Here is a 21,532-nt window from a genome sequence, read left to right on the forward strand (position 1 = left end):
CAATTCCCGCAAAGACGGTTCCCATCATGGGAAGATTTGTATTGATTATCGAAACTTGAATGCGGTCACAAGGAAAGATCATTTTCCCCATTTCATTTGTAAATCAAATGCTTGAACGCTTGATGGGACATGCTTATTTTCTTGGATGGGTATTCGTTACTTTCGTGATCTTAATTGATGAATTCGATCAAAGAAAAGACTACCTTCACATACCGCTTTTGGAACCTATGCTTATGCACGATGCCTTTTATGTCCTGGTAATGCACACGCCATTTTCAACGCTTACATGTTACACATTTTCGATAGATATGGGAGAGATTCATGGAAGTGTTTACGGATGATTTTCCTTCTATGGAGATTCTTCTTTTCGACGCATCATCATCCAATCTCTAAAGCAGTATGCATTGTCAAGAAAAGAATCGGGTCCTTAATTGGGAAAAGTATCACTTCATGGTAAAAAAAGGAATAGTGTTAGGTCACATTGTGTCTAAAAAATGGTACGGGCTACCGATAAGGCTAAAATAAACAAAATTTCTACTCTACCTATTCCACGGAACATCCTTTGACATAATGAAATTTCTAGGACATACGGATTTTATCAAGATTCATTCAAGATTTCTCAAAAATTGCTAAACCCCTTACCTAATCTTCTTATAAAAGATGCACCCTTTAAGTTTAACTCCTCCTGACTTTGTATCACGGGGCTTTTTGAAACCTTTGAAAGTCAGCTTTAATAAGTGCACCTATAATTCAACCTTTTGATTGGTCAAACCATTTGAGACTCATGTGTGACGCCAACCACTACACCGCTACCGCTCTAGGTAAAAAGCATAATAAGGACCTACATGCTATTTACTATGCAAAATTAAAACACTAAATGAGGCTAAACGGAATTATAAAACCAATCGGTCGCGGAATTCTTTAGCCATTATGCATGCTTTAGACAAATTTTGTCCTTATTTGATGGGTCAAAACCTTAATCCGCGACCGATCATGAGTTACTTAGGTACCTTCTCGCAGCTAAGAATGCTAAGTAGAGGTTGATCCGATAGATTCTCCTCCCTCAAGAATTCACTTTGGAGATAAAAAGATTAAAAAGGAGTTGAAAACGAGTGGTCAATTACCATCATTGAGGTTAACAAATGATAGTGAGAGTGATTCCCCATCACATTTTAGATTTCTTTTTGGATGAGCACCTTTTACTCCATCCTTTCTATACCTTGGTATATCGATGTCGGGGAACTATCCGGTCACCGTTAGGGACTCCACCCTTATGGAAATGTAAAATAAAGAGGGAAGAAGTTTCTAGCTCAGAGTAAAGTACTACCATCGATGACCCATATCTTTTCAAATACCGCAAGGACCCTCTGATTATCCGACGCCAGATTCCATAATGTGAAAGCAGTTTGGACCCTTTCCCTTTGTCACGAAACCATGACATTTCCAAAGGCAAATAAAATTGCCGCTAAGTATTACAATGTGGGATTCCGCTTAGTCAACACTATTTTGTGATGTCTTTCTTTATTGTAAGACATGCATTCGTTGCCAACATCTGAGTCTTTATTTCTACACGAATATGATGCCCTTAAGTCCCATTCTCATAGTAGAAAGTTTTGATGTTTTGGGCTTCGGATTTCATGGGACCCTTCCCAACTTCTAATGGTTTTATTTACATCCCAAGAAATTATAGATGTGTATCTAAATAGATCGAGGTCATACCATGTCAGTAACAATGATAACAAAATGGTTGTCTATTTCATAAAGAAAACATTTTTTCAAGATCGGTGTTCCAAAAGCCATCAATAAAGGATTGATGGTGGTCTACATTTTTGCAATCGAAGTTTGAACATATCATGAAAAAATATGAGAAACCCACAAGGTTGCAACTCCGTGATCATCCTCAAACAAGTGGTCAAGGAAGTCTCCAATCGAGATTAAGTGTATCTTAGAAAACAAATTAATCAAAATTGGAAAGACCGTCATTCGCCGGCTAAACCATTTACGGCATACATAACCGCTTTAAAACACCTATAGGGATGCACCCTACAAGCTTGTTTTTGAAAACCTATCATCCGCCAATCAAACTAGAGCATCGTGGCCTTGTGGGTAATAAAACCTTTTAATTATAATCTCGATGTAAGGAAAAGCGAAAGTTGCAAATAAACGAACTTCAAGAGATTCAAATGATGCTTAAGTGACCTTCAAAAAGATTACAAAACAAACATGAAAAATGATTCATGACAAGCATATTGTAAGAACCGCTATGGTTTCACCGATGATTACGAACCGCGGAAACACCATGCGCAATGAATAAAGGTGTTCACGGTTTGTTTAGGAATTCATACATTTAGATTAGCTAAGATAACTCGAGAATCCAAGATCTATGAATCGCCAAACCCTCTTGATCTTTGTCAGTATTTATATCCTTAGAATGGAGGTTGTTGATGTGTTATATATTAAAAGCATTACTTTTGTATTAACTCTAATTCTTTATTTTTGATTGAGAATATATGGGCAATATTATACATATTATATATATATTATTAGTTATATGCATATGTTTCTTTATGTTGTAGATGATATGGGTGTGAATACGAAGATCCATATCATCATAATATAAAGTATATAAAATATTCACAACCTAGATGGATTTGGACAAAACTTGGTATTGTTGTAGTATATAATGGCATATCTATCTGACTATAGGATACACTAGTACTTTTGTGTGTATTAACAGACTAGTGAGGTTGTTTCTCCTTATATCGACTATATAAGAGAACAAACGCCCTCGTTATTATATGCTTTGTCCTCCTAAATCGATATAATAACAGTATTACACGTATCATTATATTGCGTTTTAAATAATCAATGAGTGAGATTATTTTGTGAATCAACATACCGGATGGATTGGTATTGACAAGGTGCCGCTGATTATCGGCGAACCGCAGTATCGAAGAAGTCGGTTGATGATGTCCCTTGAAAGCTCAAAGATTGTCATGTAAACCCTACCAGCGGATTTATTCCGACACGACAATGAGGATTGGTACACTGGCGATACAGAAGTCGATAAAACGAAGTTTAGCGAAACTGACTTAATCAACAGATATTCGATATCTTAACACGGGATCAACGAGCATATAATATGGAGTTATGCCGATTACGTAATTTGGGATTATGGTGGTAGTACAACAATAGCCTTTATAAGTTGTCGACGGATGACGGCGCGGTGTTCGGGCAACATGGAAGCCCAAGCCCGCCGTAGATAATCCAACCCTAATTTCTCCTCATGGTCCCTCGCCAGTAGCCTATAAATAGAATACTCTTTCTCTGGGCCAAATTCACTATTCATTATTCTGAAAAAGAGGCAAGAAAAGTGAGATATGAATTCGCTATGATCTTGAGAGAAAGAAGGGGGTCGGGTAGATCGCTGTCCACACAACGCCCAATTTATTCTAAAGAAATACAATAAGATCAAGGGGTTGATTGTTGATTCGTGATTCATAAAGTTTGGATTCTCAAAGTTATCAAAACGGATCTAAAAGGTATGTTTTCTATTCAAAAATCGTGAGAACCCCATCATTCAAATTTCGCTGGTTCTCCATGGTTTGTAGAAATATTGATTCTCGAAAATAACGGTTCCTACAATAAGCAAAAGGGCAACGATCTTCCAACCCTCTTTCTTTCTCTCTTGGCCTTCTCTCACTTACAAAATTTGGAACCACTTTTGGATTTACTTTTCTTCAAAGAAAACCTTAAGAAAATGGCCGAGAAAGAGGTTTCTATTTATAGGCTACAATAGGGACCATGAGGAGAAATCGTGGTTAGGTCTCCTCGACGGGCTTGGGCTTCCCATGTTCGGCCCTGCAACACCTACCTAAGTCCATCAACAAATGGTTTATTCCACTAAAGGTCATTGTTGCACTACCGCCTTTAATCCCAAATTACGGTTACATTTATGAAGTTCCATATTATATGCTCGCTGATCTCCCTCGTTTTAAGATATTGAATGCCCGCTGATTAAGTCAAGTTAATTACAACTACATTAATCAACTTCTTATGTCCTCGAGTAGTACCACTCAATCCTCATTGTCATGTCGAATCCACCTCAGGGTTTACATGACAATCCTTATGAACTCCTTAAGGGGACATCATCAACCCGACTTTCTCATGGTCACGGATTTCTTCTATAATCAACAAAGACACCTTACATACAATGTCATTACCCAATCTATCGAAGTTTGTTGATTCACAAATGAATCTCACTCATTGATTATTTAAAGCAATATACAATGCACATAAGTGCCTCATATTATATCTAGATTAAGAGGACAAACATCCATAATAACAGAGGTGTTTATTCTCTTATATAGTCAAGATAAAAAGAGAAACAACCTCACTTGGTCCTCGCTCAATACACATAAAGTGTCCTAGTGTAATCCTCAGAGTCAAGATAGACTAATACTGATTATACTACAACCTTACCAATGGTTTGTCAAAATCCATCTAGGTTGTGAACGCTTACTTATACTTTATAAGGTAATCGATGATATGATCTTCTCGTGGTGTCACCACACACCATATCATCTACAACATAAAGTATTAGACGATGCATATAACTAATAACATATATAATATGCATAACATTTGCCCATATGATTCTTATTAAAAAAAAAAAAAAAAGAATTAGGAGTTAATACAAAAGTAATGCTTTTCGGTCAGTCAAAAAGTTTTGCTTTATAACTCAAGATTACATCTTTTTCCGTGAAAACTTAATAATACCGATGGATCGGTCCTTTTAGGATATATAATCGCAAATCACCCCTTATGGGCTATTACTTTAAATAACCACAAAGATAACAACACTTTTCAAGTAAATGGTCAATTACTCAAGCATTTTCACGAAGTTACGGTCTCAAGGATGTAGAAGAAACCCTTCTCTAAGATCCTATCTACAAGGATTAAATCCTTTTTCCTCGATGTATTCCTTCCCCATTCCTTTCCACCTTTTTCTTTAAAGGGAATACTTCAATTAGATAACCGGACCTCTCCACTTGGAGGGTGTGGTCAGATGTCTCGAGCCTTAAGGCTAAGTCTAATGGTGTGGCAAAACACCAAATATCATAGAAATTTTGATCTAATGGTGCGGATAAGAGCCCAAAATGTAGTTTTAACCCTGTAACAGCCATACTATTAGACCAATTATGTGAGTAATAATTAAGAGTTAACACCGACATTTGTGTTTTTATGCATTTCGTGTTTCAAAGTCCATTATGTGCGTAAATGTGCCACTTTAGCTAAATAAAGGAGCAAAGGTCGGTTTACTAAGGAGTTCTATGATTAAAGGCCAAGATTCAAGAAGACAAAGCCTTTCTAAAGCCCGGGCCAAAAGCTGAAAAGTCGACGCTAAAACAAAACAACACACAAAGTCAAATGTAACTTCCGGCGCCATATCTTTGAACTCGTGACCTAATGGGGCCTATCTTATGTCAAAACGACCGCTCGGAAAGAGCTTTCCAATGGTCTAAGCCTTGATCCAATTAGAGGAGCAAAAGTGGACGAAAAGTCTGTTGAAGCCAACTGCAGCTGAAGAGGCCTTTTTGGATCGAAGAATTGGGTTTGGGCCCGATTCCTTCTGCCCAAAACATGGCTCCCAAGCCCATGCACGATTTTGATCTGAAAGTATAAAACCAAAGCTTAGCTCTTTGTTAATGGTAGATTTTTAGTAGAGAATGGTAGATAGAAAGTAGCTTAGAATAGAAAGTAGCCATTAGAATAGCTTCTAGATCTAGATTTAATTCTTTTATGTTAAGTTTAGTTCAAATCCAATTCTTGTTTTAGATTAAACTTTAGAATCATTACTCTTAATTAGTTTGATTAATAAAATAGCTAGTTTGTTAATTTCGATTCTTGTCATTTACATTTGTGTTAGATCCGATTTCATTTATTACTTGTAATTCAATTCTTAGTTATTAATTAGATTTTAATTATTGTTTAATTTAGATTAGTAAATTTCAATTCTTTATATCATGTTTAGTTTAAATTTAATCGAAAATAATTGCAGAATGATTCTCGGTTAAACCTCCATTAGAGGGGGTGAGAAGCTTGATGAAAGCTTGATTCCGATTATCGTAGAAGTCGCCGTAATTTCCTTCCACTCTAGAAACGATTAGTTCACCATGAGAACGGGTTTAATCGCTCACATGCTAGTTATGAATTGGTAGGAATACCATGTGTAATTAGGGATTAGGAAGAACCAATTGTTCTCACTAAACAGTTCAATTCGACACTTACGATTCGCCGTTAATAGATTAAGTTGAGTTAAGGTGGAATCAATCCCCTCTAACTCCTTATAATCGAATCAACGAAGCATTCCCATAGTTATTTTGATAACCGACTAGTTGCATCTTGTGGGTAGTTGCATCATAGTCTAGTTGCCACTTCAGAAATCTCTTTATTAGACTTAGAGTAGATTACTTATAATGAGTGAACATTAACATGCGGAAGAGATAGGAGTGGAACTAACTTCCTACTCCACTATATCTCATAGGATCGAGAGTAGAATCTTTGATAAATTAGGCACGAAACTATCGCTTAGTTTTACTTACGCTTAGAGTTTCATCGCTTTATTCATTAGTAAAATTATTCTTTTACGCTTATCAAATGGCTATGGCCGCCATCTTAGTTTCACTTTCGCATTAATTTCAGAGTGTAAGTACTTTTCTTAAAGTCCCATTTTCACCCACCCACCCCGGGTTTGATTCATACCGTGGTTTTCCGATTCATCGCTGAAAAGTTCCCGACAAAAATACACCGAAGCGACCGCCTATAAGACCGCACCGCACCCTATAGCTTGAACACGAAGCGCCCCCCACGCTGGAGCGACCGGCCCTAAAAAACATTTGAAAATTAAATTACACGAGCTTTTCACGCTTCTATGAGAGCGACACCCGCCTTTGCTAATTTTTCCGGATTTCAACAGTTTTGACTCGAACTTTGATTTTTCAAGTTTTTTAGTGTTCTAACTTGTTATATACACTGAACACGCGTAAACAAGACGCTATTCATAAGCCGGCAAGGACGCAATCAGGTATTCCTTTCTTCCATACCTTGCATCTCCTCGTTAGAGGTTTATACTAGTATATCGAATTGTTTGGAGTGTTGACGCCTTTAGCTAAGTTTGGTTTTAGCCTTGTATGAGATTAAGGTCCGCCAAACAAAACACCGAACGTAATTACCCAACAACGCCAACAAACAAGTCTATCTAGTATACCACCCACTACACCTCTAGCTACTATTTCACACACATCACCGACACAATGCCCGACGAAGAAGAGACTCCTCTCTCGACTTCTACAAAGCCTTGAGCGATAGCCCCAAATCTTGCATCGTTTCTAGCGGACCATTAGCCAGGATTTCGAATCCCCCAAATATTTTAATTTGTTACCCGCTTTTCATGGATTGACCATGAAAACCTTATCAGCTATCATCGTAGATTGAACAAGTCCTAACAACATTCCACCATCCTACGGTAGGTGCGGAACAAATTAAACTCGTGGTATTCCCTTTCACCTTAGCGGTAAGGCGCTGCCTTTGGTTAACTCGCCCAAACGCCTAATTCTATGGACTCGTGGGCTAAACTTGTTCAAATTGTTTATGGAACATTTTACCCACCCCTAAAAGACGGATGAGATGCTTTCCAAGATTCATTTCTTTTCGACAAAATCCTCATGAAACATTTTCAGAGGCTTGGAATCGCTTTCACCGATCTCCTTATAGAGTGTCCGTGATCATAACTTACCGAAAAGACACGTTAGTTCGTGGCCTTTTTCAAAGACTTCTACACCACCATAAAGAAGTCCTGGACATAATGAATGGGGTAGTTTCTTAAGCAAAGGAGCCTCGGAGGCTTTATAAATTTTTAGAGGATCAAACTAAAAGCGAAATAACAACTGGGGTAGTGATGATATCCACCGCCCGCTAGTTCTTCTAATACAGTTAAGGCCACCGGTATGTTTGAAATTAAACACGACCCGAAGCTTAAAACTCTAATCAATCACTCACTAAAAAGGTAGAGGCCATTTCTCGCTCAACAAAAGCCTATCCCCGTCATGAACGTAAAATTCAAATCCATGTAGTTTTTGTTGAGCCCCTCGAAAGCATCCCGACTCATCGTCCCCTATTGCCTATGAACAGGCTTGTTCCATTAATAGTGAACCTAACTTTGGAGACAAAATCCCAACTTCGTTAGAGAAATAACCAACACGCCACACCTCTAGGGTACAATAATCAATATGTTAGGCCAACACAAAGTTTTAACCAAGCTCCACCACGACAAGGACAGGTCGGTAATTTTAATAATTATAACAACCAAATGCAACCTCGACAAGGTCAAGCACAAAGTCAAGGTATTTATAATAATTATAATGCTAATAGAGGTATCGTTCGCAGAAATAATAACTATCCAAAATCCACCCATAAATAATTCACGCTGAATATAGTTCGAAATACACCACCCGCGACTACTACACCCACACAACCGGATCGCCTTGACACCTTCATACAAGTGAGCCAAAAACTTTTCCAAACCATGGCTCAATCTAACCAACAACTTCTACAATCCAGTTAATAATTTAACCCAACAGTTGGCTCAAGATAAAGCCCAACCCAAAGGTGTGTTTCCAAGTCACTAAATACCTAATCCTAGAACAACAAATACAGCCTTTGAGGTAACCGATAATACTAGTAATGAATATGAAAATGTAGGTGAGCTAAAAGGCCATCACCACTCTCCGCTCGGGCAGAGTGGTTGATAACAAAGTAACTATGCCTATAGTTACCCCACCAAGAGCCCCTACACCCGCTATTTTACTAGATAATCGAAATAGAAACCAAGAGCCTACCACCGCAGAGGTACCGATTCATAACACAACCTAAGAAACAAAGCCACGGTTAAACATCCAGGTGATACCATTGCTAAATATAAATAGAAACCACCGTTTCCACAAAAATTAGCCGTGTTAACTAGGGATACTAATTATGAGGAGATTAGGGGACGTTTTCAAGAATCTAACTATAAACCTTCCTTTCCTCGAAGCTATTAAAAAGCTACCACACCATGCTAAGTTTCTTAAATTTGTTGTGTACTACTAGCGTAAGACCAATATACCAAACAACGCTTTTAACGTAACAATTCCCAACTCTATCTAAACATAATGGAATTGTTAAGTACAAGGACCCCGGTCATCCCTCTTGCATAAATGCACCTTAGAGATTCTTATACGGCGACGGCGTTATTAGACTTGGGGGCTAATGTTAACTTTACTCCCGCTTTATTTGTATAGACAAATAGGTCTAGACGAGATGCAACCCACTAAAATGACGCGTTGCAATTAGCTGATCGGGTCTATTAAGTATCCTAAGGAGTCGCCGGAAAATGTTCGTAAAAGTTCAGGATTTTTACTATCCGCTGATTTTGTCATCCTCGACCGTAGTCGTTAACGACTCTCCCGATCATCTTAGGGCATCCTTTCCCGGCAACCGCCAATGCGCTCATTAATTGCGCGATGGTTCAATGTCCATGTCTTTTGGCCATCTTGCTATTGAAGTCAATGTTTTTAAAACAAAGACACCACATTACCGATTCGCCTATGGATGGAGAGGTTAGCATGATCGAAAAGCTTTGCTCGAGATTATTTCAACAACACGCTCCCCGATAATCATATGCCCAAATTTCTTTCCTTTGGAAGTTCGGACTCCAACATTTCCATCCCTACTCTAGTCGATACACATATTACGGATGAGGATGAGATATATGACTTTCTCAAAGATGTAGAGGACTATCATAGTAACGAGGATATGACCAATATAGATGAGCAATTCGATGAGTTTCTTAGAGCAGGTGATAATTCACCCTATCAAGAACTACTTTCCACAACATCCACCTCGACTTCCCTCCTTCCACCCTTTCAAAGGAATCTTGAGTTTGCACTTTCGATCATTTTGTTTCTTCAGGCTTCATAAGTTTTAAATCCACCTAGTAAACAAATACTTTAGAAGACAAAAAGCGTTTGACACCTTCATTTTCGACCGAGACAGTCCCTACCTACACTATGAATGAGTTTTGTGCTAAACCCACATCCTCATTTTTTACATGCTGTCCTTCTACAACTTATCCATATCCACCATATTCTCCACAACCATTCACTTTTCCACACTTATTTACTAGAACACCCACTCGCTCAAAAATGAAAAGAAGGTACATGCTAGGTTACGTAATAGGGTTATCCGACTTCGTTTTCATTTCACTAGGTTGCGTCATAGGAAATCTTGGTGCTTGATTGTGTTTGGATATGTTTTCTGTGATATTTATTTATGGAATGATCCACAACTATTTCGGTTGTTGATATATGATAAACTGCATGTTCATACATATGTTTAGATACAGTCTCGAGTATCTGACTATAAACGACTCAACTTTTGTGTTTGGTGCATTTCCTTTCATTTCCATATATTGGTGAGTGCACCATTAAGGTAACCGGCCCTCCCTACAGAGTTTGTGGCTGTAAGTACGGATCCTAAGTCCACGCTTAACATAATTCACGCTTTCCACTCTTGCATGTTTTTCTCGGATTTTGAGTCATGTTTCTCTATGGGGTGAATTATGTCTTTCTTGCTCATTGTTTTTTCTTGTTAATTTAAATATATATATATAATATATATATATATATATATATATAGTAATCTAGGAAGTCTCGAATCGACTTTAAAAGACCCATCGCTTAAAAACAAATTTTCCAAGCTTCTTTGTAAAAAATTTGTTTGGGGGGGGGTGTTAAATGTTCGGGCCCTAAAATGTTTTATGTCCCATTAGAGTTGCTTAGGCCGTTTAATTGTATTACGATCCGGGTTGACATAATCTTGAATTTAGAGTTCGATCGTTAACGTAGCATTATGTCATGCATGCACTTCGGTAGTTTTCCACTATCTTATATGTCATCCACGGTCGGAATAGAGTGTTTTATGGATCATTGGATTGGAAATTATATCCTAATCATTTCCATATCTCATTCGCAAAAATCGGACCGGTAACGAAGCGGCAATTTTGATTTGAAGTTTCGCGAAAAAATCGAAAAATTCACAAATTTCAAATCGGGTTTGGGCCCAACCCGCCACAACATTAGCACCAGCGCCTTTTACCTTCAACATCGGCGTTCATCTTCTCCAAACCGCCATTAACGCCATTAACAAAGCTTCCAAAAACCTAAAAATAAAAATAAAAACAAAACCAAATTACCCACGGCCACAATCCAAGACCCAACCCAAATCGACTCCAACCGCTCCGCCCACAACCTCCACCAATTTACATCAACAAAAACCACCAGAAATCAAAATAAAATAAAAATTTTGGTGTCGGCTTCCACCACACCACCACCACCATCGTTCTTTTTTAGTGAGGTGTCCCTCATTGCTTCCCCTTACCTTCTACAAAACCTCAAACCGTATTCAAACTTCCAATGGCTCAACAACGCCCGATTTTACCGGAGCAAGCTTTTTTCAGCGACCACTTCAACCGCTTTTTACGACAAAAATGATCGGTCCGAGACTGGAATAGCTTGTGGTACTTTGACTGAAGCCTATTACCACGAAGACTTAGTTAGACGGTTCTACAATACGAGGGAGTTGGAAGGGACTAGGATTTTGTTGTGGTGGCGAAGGGAGGAAGGAAGTGACTCATGGGTTGTTGGCGAGATTCTAGGCATTCCGCCTAGAATCCATCCGATGTCACGTTACGGGAGTCCCAATATAATGGGGTAGAGCCATTGATGAACGGATATTCTGAAGGGAACTACAATGCGAGATCGCATTGTGTTCGCCAGCATCCCTTAGGACCAACCACCGGCCGCAGCTTCGGTGGATTGGGTCGGAACGCCCCGGGAAGGAGAAGGTCGGCGACATCGGCCCGAACTGCCTCCACATCTTATGGATACTCCAGAGGCGTAAGTAACGAAGTTCTCAGATCTTGGAGTTTTTACTTAGCATGATTAGGGGAGTAGGGAAGTCTGTTGCACCTCTCCCTATGTTGATAACCAAGATCATGCTGAAGTTGCGAGCAGCTCAGGCGTCTGATAGGTCTTACATCACCCTACACCGAAACCCTCGCATCTATAAGGAGTGTGTCCAACGGGTTTGGAGGCTGCCTGAGGATAGAGAAGAAGACGAGGAGGATGGTGGAGATGAGAATGCCGAGGAGGATGGGGGAAACGAGAATGCCGAGGAGGATGAGGAGGATTTGACTTGTTTTGATCGCGGATGCCTTGGAGAGGTGTTGGTCGGACGCAGAACGCGTAGGTCGTGATTCATCGCGGGCATCGCGTTAAACCAACACCATCTGCAAAGACCTCCGACTTCGATAGGCAACTATCCATCATAACTTCGAGATCCATTACCCGAGAGAGGGATGAGAGGTGGGAACGGATGAGGGCGAGCTAGAAGCTCGGCGCCCAGTTCGAACCGACATGCTTGCACGATTCCCACCTCACGGGGACTCTCCTTCCGAGGACACACCATCGAGGCACGAGCATCGTCGCCGGCGGGCCGGATGGTGCTGGCCCATCGAGCTCGGGGAGCCATCTCCTGAAGGCAGTGCCCTCCGCTACCGATCGGAGTGATTAGGGATAGTATCGTTTGATGTTTCTATTTTTTATTTGTAGTTTCATTATTGCCATTTATTTTAATGTAAGTTTTATTTCCGTGATTTGAATTTTGTAGTGAAATGTACTTGAATGAAAATTTTAATATAATGTGGTTATTTTCATTATCGTGGTTGTTTAATATTGATCCCACCTTCCCAAATTGTTTGGGGGTGGTTTTATCTATTCCAAAGATGATTTTTATATGACCCTCGCCTTAGAATTTATTCTTGAGTCAAGGTGAAAATATGGCCGTTTAGGCATATCTATGAATAGGTATCATGGTAGGATGAAATATCGATTAAATAGGTAGATTCTATCATAAATTCAACCTAAAAGATACTAGGTTTGTTTTAGAATCAAGAAAATGAGTTGTTTCCGTTTTGGGGTTTGGAAATTTTGGTATTTCCGGAACCGCCGTAAAACCTTTTGGCAACTTCCGATCCGTTTTAGCAACTTAAAATCTATATAAACTTCATACATTCTACACTCACAACTCACAATACACCTAATCTCCATCACTCACCATTCACTCCCCTAATCCCACGTTTATTCTCATTTTCCGAAGTTTTAGCAACTCCGAGCCGCACTTTCCTCGCAATTTTTTTTAGATTTTTGTCGAGCGCTTTTCAAGGTGAAGGCGACCAGCGCTCAAACACTGGAATTCCAAATCTTCAGAGCGACTTTCGCTTTAAAGTGGCGACTTTCGCGCTACGACTTCCGTGGACCGAAAAATTCCAGTTTTCTGGGTAGTTTCCGGATCATTCGCGGCTATTCCAGGCGTAATTTTGAGATGACATCTCCAACATTGATACCGAACAGTCTTTCAAGATTTGTTCCAAAGCACTACTTATGGTGCTTGGTTTCGTGGCGATCACATCACGTTAGTGGGAGCCGCTTATGGTAAGACCTAATGCACTTTACTCTCCAACACTAGCATCTTATTTTTACGATAACTGCATTTTCTTTGAAAGACCCGGATGGAGAACAAGTGTTCTCCATCAGCATTGACAATGAACCAATGGAAATTACCAGGTTCTTGCTAGCATTTGTTCTTGGACTTGCTATGCCCGCTGAAATACAAGACCCATGGTGTTATTGGGTAGATAATATGTATGTCTACACTTATGAGTTTTTGCATGAGTCGTATGGGGCGGGGATTTTCCGTATCGAGGACCATGGGGACTATAACGTCGCTTTTGGTAGCCTGTCCATGAACATAGGAACTGTTATGTTTTGGATCATGCTAAACATTTTAGGGGAATGACATTTTTCTTCTGTGAATGATGCCACTTGCAGCGTTTTCCTTGCTTTAGCCACGGGACGTATGTGTCATGACCTTCCCCGAACCTTGATGTCTAGTTTAGCCTCGATCCCATAGCATGAGGCATAAGTTCCTTCTTATGCCCTGTTCTAGTTTCCGTATTATGCTATGTTTCTTTCCCCGCTTTTTGTACACGTTTCACGGATTGGATTACGGCCATTAATCGCACGACCCACCAATAGTATTATTCGATCCTTCCATGCAATGACTTGGCAAGGGTGGAGGATACAACCTCATCGAGGTTGCACCTACACCCCACGGACAAGTGGCCCTTAATAGGTTAGCAATAATAGATGATAAATGGAGGGAAGCCTCCAAATTATCATGGCATGGCGGATTTAAGGAACCTCACTTCTTTATGGAAGAAGAGGATGAGGAAGATAATGAGTAATCGCGAGAGATAAGGTAAGTTTTCATTCTAGTTAGTGTCCGCTTATGTCCCAAGCAATTTCATTCTTGTTAACCCTATAATGGGTAGAACTTCGTTATAGAGTTGCGTCAGTTTTATTTCCTATATTAGTATGTTCTAACTTTGTTTTGCAGATGTTCCTGAATTTCACACGTTTCAATGGTATTTTTCCTACCCTCTTTATTTACAATACTTTGAGGACAAAGCATGCTTCTTGTTTGGGGGAGGGGGGGGGGCATAGAAACACGTGTAATTAAGGCATCTGCTAGGATATAGATATGTATAATATGCATTTGTTTTCTAGTTAAAATTTCAAAAATTCAAAAATATAAATAAATAAGTTCATGCTATACACTTAGGAATATTGGTATTGTTTTCCTTCTCTATGCTCTTAACAATCTAAAGTCTCACGTAGCTTTTGCATCAGAATAATTGTTAGGAACTTAGGTTAATATGTAGGTAATAATCTTTGCATCTATCTATAAATATATTACATGAGTATCTATGATTGTTAGCAGTAAGTTTATGAAATCTAGGCTAGAGTACTTATTTTACAAATCTTGTGAGAATATAGCCTAAAGCCTTATATGAGCGAAACATTTGAGAAATGACACAAGGGAGAAGTAAAATCCGGATAGAGAAATCACACGTCCACTTGCTTGATCACTATGCCATATCCTAAGCGAGAATTATTTTCCGCTAGTCGCCCCTCTGAGCCTTTCTTTAGCCTTTCATAAACCACAAATCCTTTACCCTGTTACAAAACAAAACAAAATAAAAAATTCAACCTACCAAATTTAGATAAGTCTGAAAATAGAATGAGGAAGAAAGAAGAAGAGAAAAACTTGTGTAAACAAAAGTTAGTTAATGGCTTCAGAAAATAAAGAAAAGAAGTTTCCATCCAAAGAAAAGAAAAATAAAAATAGAAATAAAATAAAAACTCTAAAAATAGAATAAAAGGGAGTCAAAAGCCAAAGAAAAGAAAAAAAAAAAATGGCTAAGGATGGAAACAAAGTGTAGAAGCAAAAGTAAATAACAAGGTTTTCTCTAGTTACATAATCTGAAGACTCTATTATCTTAAACTTGTCCTTTTTGAATATCCATTTCCTTCCTTCTTAAACCATCTCCTAATCCCATGAACACCTAATAAAGACCTCTAGCTCAATTAGGAATAAGTTAGTGTGATAGTAAGTGGCCGGATGTGTTTGATCGACTCCGGCTTCCTTGTTGTCATTGAGATTGTAAGGTAAAGTGTGCCCACTACACAATTGGAGTAAAATTAACTTGAGTGGAAAAATCAGTGTTGTTGTATCTTGACTATTATTGTGAGAACCTACTTAAGGGCGCTTATTCGAAGTTTGAAACGAACACTGCTAGGCATTTCATAGTATTACTCATTGTATATATGTTTATTGTAGATGATTGATTATTATGCATATATTAGCTTAGGTTTTCGACTTGATTACTCTATATGCATTGCTAGTGAGAGGTATAGTTAATTTAGAGCATGAATACGGAGACAATAGTTTTATTTCTTAGTCCTTGTAGTATAGATGAAGTTTGTGAGTACCTTCATGGAAAACTCTCACGAGGCTATAACTTCGTCCACTAGGGAATTCCTAGTGGTTTAAGGCCTTGTATGGCATATGGTCAATGCAATCGCGACTCAAATAAACGAGTATATAGAACTCCATTTTTTGGTCACTTATTCTAATTTCTCATCTTTGCTTGAGGACAAGAAAAATACTGTTTGGGGGTGGTTTGATAAGAGCCCAAAACTGTAGTTTTAACCCTGTAACAGTCATACTATTAGACCAATTATGTGAGTAATAATTAAGAGTTAACACTGATTACGTGTTTTTATGTATTTCAGGTTTCAAAGTCCATTATGTGCAGAAATGTGCCACTTTAGCAAAATAAAGGATCAAAGGTCGGTTACTAAAGAGTTCCGTGATTAAAGGCCAAGATTCAAGAAGACAAAGCCTTTCTAAAGCCCGGTCAAAAGCTGAAAAGTCGACGCGGGCATAAACAGCACACAAAGTCAACAGAACTTCTGAAGGCCATATCTTTAGACTCAGACCTTGGAATGGGGCCTACCTTATGTCAAAACGACCGGCTCAGAAAGAGCTTTCTAATGGTCTAAGCCTTGATCCAATCAGAGGAGAAAAAGTGAATGAAAAGTCTGTTGAAGCCAACTTCAGCTGAAGAGGCCTTTTTGGGCTGAAAGAATTGGGTTTTGGGCCTGATTCTCTGGCCCAAAACATGGCTCCAAGCCCATGCACGATTTTTGGATTTGAAAGTATAAAAACCAAAGCTTAGCTCTTTGTTAATGGTAGATTTTTTAGTAGAGAATGGTAGATAGAAAGTAGCCATTAGAATAGCTTCTATATCTAGATTTAATTCTTTATGTTAAGTTTAGTTCAAATCCAATTCTTGTTTTAGATTAAACTTTAGAATCATTACTCTTAATTAGTTTGATTAATAAAATAGCTAGTTTGTTAATTTCGATTCTTGTCATTTACATTTGTGTTAGATTTGATTTCATTTATTACTTGTTATTCAATTCTTAGTTATTAATTAGATTTTAATTATTGTTTAATTTAGATTAGTAAATTTCAATTCTTTATATCATGTTTAGTTTAAATTTAATCGAAATGATTAGCGTAATGATTCTCGGCTAAACCTCCATTAGAGGGGTTGAGAAGCCTTCATGAAAGCTTGATTCGATTATCATAGAGTCGTCGTAATTTCCTTTCCACTCTAGAAACGATTAGTTCACCATGAGAATGGGTTTAATCGTTCACATGCTAGTTATGAATTGGTAGGAATGCCATGTGTAATTAGGGATTAGGAAGAACCAATTGTTTTGGCGGCGCTTCAATTCGATTCTGACGATTAAATGGCCGTTAATAGGATTAAGTTGAGTTAAAGTGGAATCAATCCCCTAACTCCTTATAATCGAATCAACGTAGCATTCCTATAGTTATTTTGATAATCGACTAGTTGCATCTTGTGGGTAGTTGCATCGTAGTCTAGTTGCCACTTCGTAAATCTCTCATTAGACTTAGAGTAGATTACTTATACGTAGTGAACATTAACATCTTGGGAAGAACTAGGAGTGGAACGAACTTCCTACTCCACTATATCTCATAGGATTGAGAGTAGAATCTTTGATAAATTAGGCACGTAAACTATCGTTTAGTTTTACTTACGTTTAGAGTTTCATCGCTTTATTCATTAGTAAAATTATTCTTTTTACGTTTATCAGTTCGTCAAAATGGTAACCCACCAACGCTATCGGTATAAGTTTTCATATCTATAGCGCCAGTTTTAACGAGATAGCGTAAAGTCTACACGCCAGTATGAGTGGCGGGTAGAAGAAATCTAAGCCACACGCCACACTGTGTGGCAGGTTGAATTTTTTTTAAATGTTTTTTCCCACACACCTTTGAGAATGGCGGCTGGAGAGTGGAGAGTCCAAAAAAAGCAAAATTCCTTCCTATATGCCATTGGTACTGGCGGCTGTCAAAAAAACCATTGGTTTTGGAAACGCTAACCTGCTATCACTATCCACTGTACTATTATGGTTTGGTGGGATAACGCACCAAACCATTGGACTTATCCTAAGTCCACAGTATATCTTGCGCATTCCATGTTAGCACTTTTACTCATCGTTTGAGTAGTGTACCCCTGATCAGTCCCCAAATATGCGTTTTATTACCTTTACAATGCTTTAAATATGCCCTTCTTATACTTAATGAATTGACAACTTATAGCTTTTGCCACCTTTTACAGGATACATGCCATTTAGGACGTATATTCTTAATACGTGCATTTTAGCGCAAAAAGGATTGCTATTGACGCTGCTTGGGAAGATTCCAACTTAGGAGCAAAAGTGCCAAAAAGTCAAATTCAATTGTCAAAGTTAACTCTCAAGGACTCAGGACTAAAAGCTGAAGACTCAAGGACTCAAAGCTAAAAGCTATGGACTCAAGGACTTAAAACCAAAATCAAGAATTCAATTGTTTGGGCTAAAGTCAAAAGCCCACATAGCTTAAAGGTTGTTTCTAGAAGAAAGGGCAAATATGTAATTGGTGTCCTATATAAACCAAAGTAGTAGAAAAAGAACCTTACCCTAGAGCTAATCTTGGGTCATTAGGAGTAGATAATTGAAGTTTGTGTTTTTGTGGTGAGTAACTTCAAAAGAGTTTGTAAGAAGTGAGGTTCATCCTAAATTGTTTAGAGTTTGAGTGTGGGAGTTGTGAAGAAGAAAGGTAGACGTACTCTTGGTATAAATTGTTTAGTTTAAGGTAATGAAAACTCAAGTTGTTGGTATGGAAATGACATGAAAATATTGAAAGAAGTATTGATTGAATCTTGAAATAAGAACAACAATATAAGATTGAAGATTGAAAACAAACAAAGTAAAATAGCAAGATTTAAATAAAAGAAAATGAAGAACAAAAAAGTAAATAACTTGAATTAAAAAACTATACAAGAAATTAAAACAAACCAAATGGTTTGGATCCTAAAACAATGGATGTTTTCTCTCTCCCTAGCTTTTAGATTATATACCCCTACTTTTGTCTTTTACATATTTGCCCTTCTCCATTACAAATGAGACACCTCACATTTCACTTTTGCCTTTTGATTTCTTCTTGACCATGGTAGGTTTTGGGAGAATGTCATATTTTGATATAAGGGCCTCCATCTCTGGTCTTATGAGTTGAGGGCTTTGACCTTTGACCTTGACCTTTTACTTTGACCGTTGACTTTGACTTTTTTAGCACTTTTCCATAGCAGCTTCTGGTCTTCATAATAAGCGTGATTAAGGCTACTTTTGGTGTTAAGATGCAGCTTTTAGGATAAGTGGTCCAAATACTCCATAACCTGAGAAAGGCAATAAAAGCTATGAGTTGTTTTAAGAAGGGCTGTAATGCAATAATATCAGGGTAATAAAATGCACATTTGGGAGCTGATAAGTAATATGTTTTTAATTAATAGTGTAATTTGTTATTTACTTGCTTTCCATTTTTATGTTCTTCAAGCTTTAATGATTAAATCAAGTTCTTATTATCTTCAATACTAGTTTTCAATCTTCTCTTTAATACAAGTTTTAATTACTTCTCTAATCTTTGATTCAATCCCCAAAACACTAGTCATACTCATTTGACAAGTTCAATTGAGTATAACTTTGTGTGCAAGATATCCATAAAGACCATTTCCATACATGTTTTGCAATCAAATCAATAGTTTATTCAAGATTTAAACCCATTCTAGATTAAAAAAAAAACTAGGGTTTCCACCATTAAAACTTCAAGAACAAGAGTAAAAAGTTTAGAGAGTTTAGAAAGAGATTTTTCAAACCATCAAACCATTCCTCCAAACAAAGGATTTAAGATGAACAACAAAACCTAATCCCACTTTCTCAACATGTCAAATGGCACTACTGTCATGGATCCAAATAAATGGAAAGAGGAATATGGAGAAAAAAATCACTCATTGAACTCTTCTTCTCAATCTTATTTTCAAAAAAATTTTAAAGTTTTTTCCCTTTATTTTGTTACTGATGTTTATTTTTCGCGTATTTCAAGTACACTTCTGAGCAAACGGAGCCCGGGAATAACACGAGACGAATCACCGGAGACTGCTAATGAAAAGCGAACGCAAATAGAACAAATTTACTCGTGTCGCGTCTGTCATCCACGCGCCCGTGCGCGACACTCGTCCGCACCTGTCAGACACATGCCCGCGTGTGATATGCGTCCACAACTTGTTTACCCATGCTGCACCTCGATTTTTTCCAACAAAGATTCCATTGGCTCAGAATCTTCCTGTGTAAGTCACCTTTAATTCCCCCTAGTATTTTTAATTCAACTGTAAGTAGATAAAAAGTAGATAGATTTGCAAAGTTTTGAATTTTCAAAACCAAAAATTCAATTAAAAAAGGAATTTAAAAATTAAAAATGTTTATTAATTAAAATAAATTAGTAACCGATAGTAAAGTTAAACATTAAAATTAGTTTAGTAGCATGTTTAGGTTTTATTTTCTATTAATATAATTGTTGTTTATACATGGTTAGATTAAGATAATACCATATAGTTAAGTCAAAATACACAAAAAATTAATTACGATAAATACAAAATAGTTTAAGTTTGAAAGTTTAGTCTTTTGGTTTAAGTTTATTTACCAAGAGTTGGGGATTCAACCAACTTGGACCGGTTGGATGTGCGAGGCGAGTAGTGTAACATCACGCTCGCACATCTCAACCCAACTTGGGAGTTAAAGTTTCAATCTTTGACGAACACTTTCCAAGCTTTTACGTATTTTGTTTAATTAACTATTAGTTAATTAACTAAACAAAGTTAAATTTTTGTGTTTACCACTTTTATAGTTTTAAGCCAACGAAGGCAACCAATTGTATCTTATTGGCTTTGCCACATTTCGACCCGACTTGTGGGTCTTTGATAAGTGCTCAAAAAGTGCAATTTCACCCTCGATTATGCCTTTTGTTTAGCAATCTTAGTGGACTAATAGTATTTGTAAGTTATGTTTTATGATTCTACAGGTGAAAGAGAGAGTTTTATGGAATATTAGAGAAAAAGGGGTAAAACAAAGAAATTCGGAGCATTAATGATCACATAGGAAGCCCGTGGACAATCATGGAGAAGGCCAAGGAATTGAAGCTATTAAAGATGCAACTTGGACCTATTTTAAAGCCTATTTGGAAGCCTAAGGCCAAAGGATTCGTTGCTTAGACCAAAGCCCGCAAAAGAGGATAGAAAGATAGAGTAGAAGAGACAAAATAGACTTTCGCATCTGGGACGCATGGATCGAGCGTCCAGACTCATTGCTCGCGTCTGAGACGCATGAATCGTGCGTCTAGACGCATGAAACGACACTGTAGCCAATTCCTTCTCAGTTTTGGAGACGATGTTGGACTCTAGAAGAAGTCTATTTGTATTAGGAAACAAATGACGGTTTGGAATGCTTCTAGAACTCATTGTAACCCCTATAAATAGAGGACCTAAGTGCCTCATGTAATTTGCCAATTCACTTATACTCTTGTCTCTAAAACTTGAGGCAGAGATAGATTAATAATAAAAGAT

Source organism: Coptis chinensis, chromosome 4, assembly GCF_015680905.1.
Source record: "Coptis chinensis isolate HL-2020 chromosome 4, ASM1568090v1, whole genome shotgun sequence".
NCBI classification, from domain to species: Eukaryota; Viridiplantae; Streptophyta; class Magnoliopsida; order Ranunculales; family Ranunculaceae; genus Coptis; species Coptis chinensis.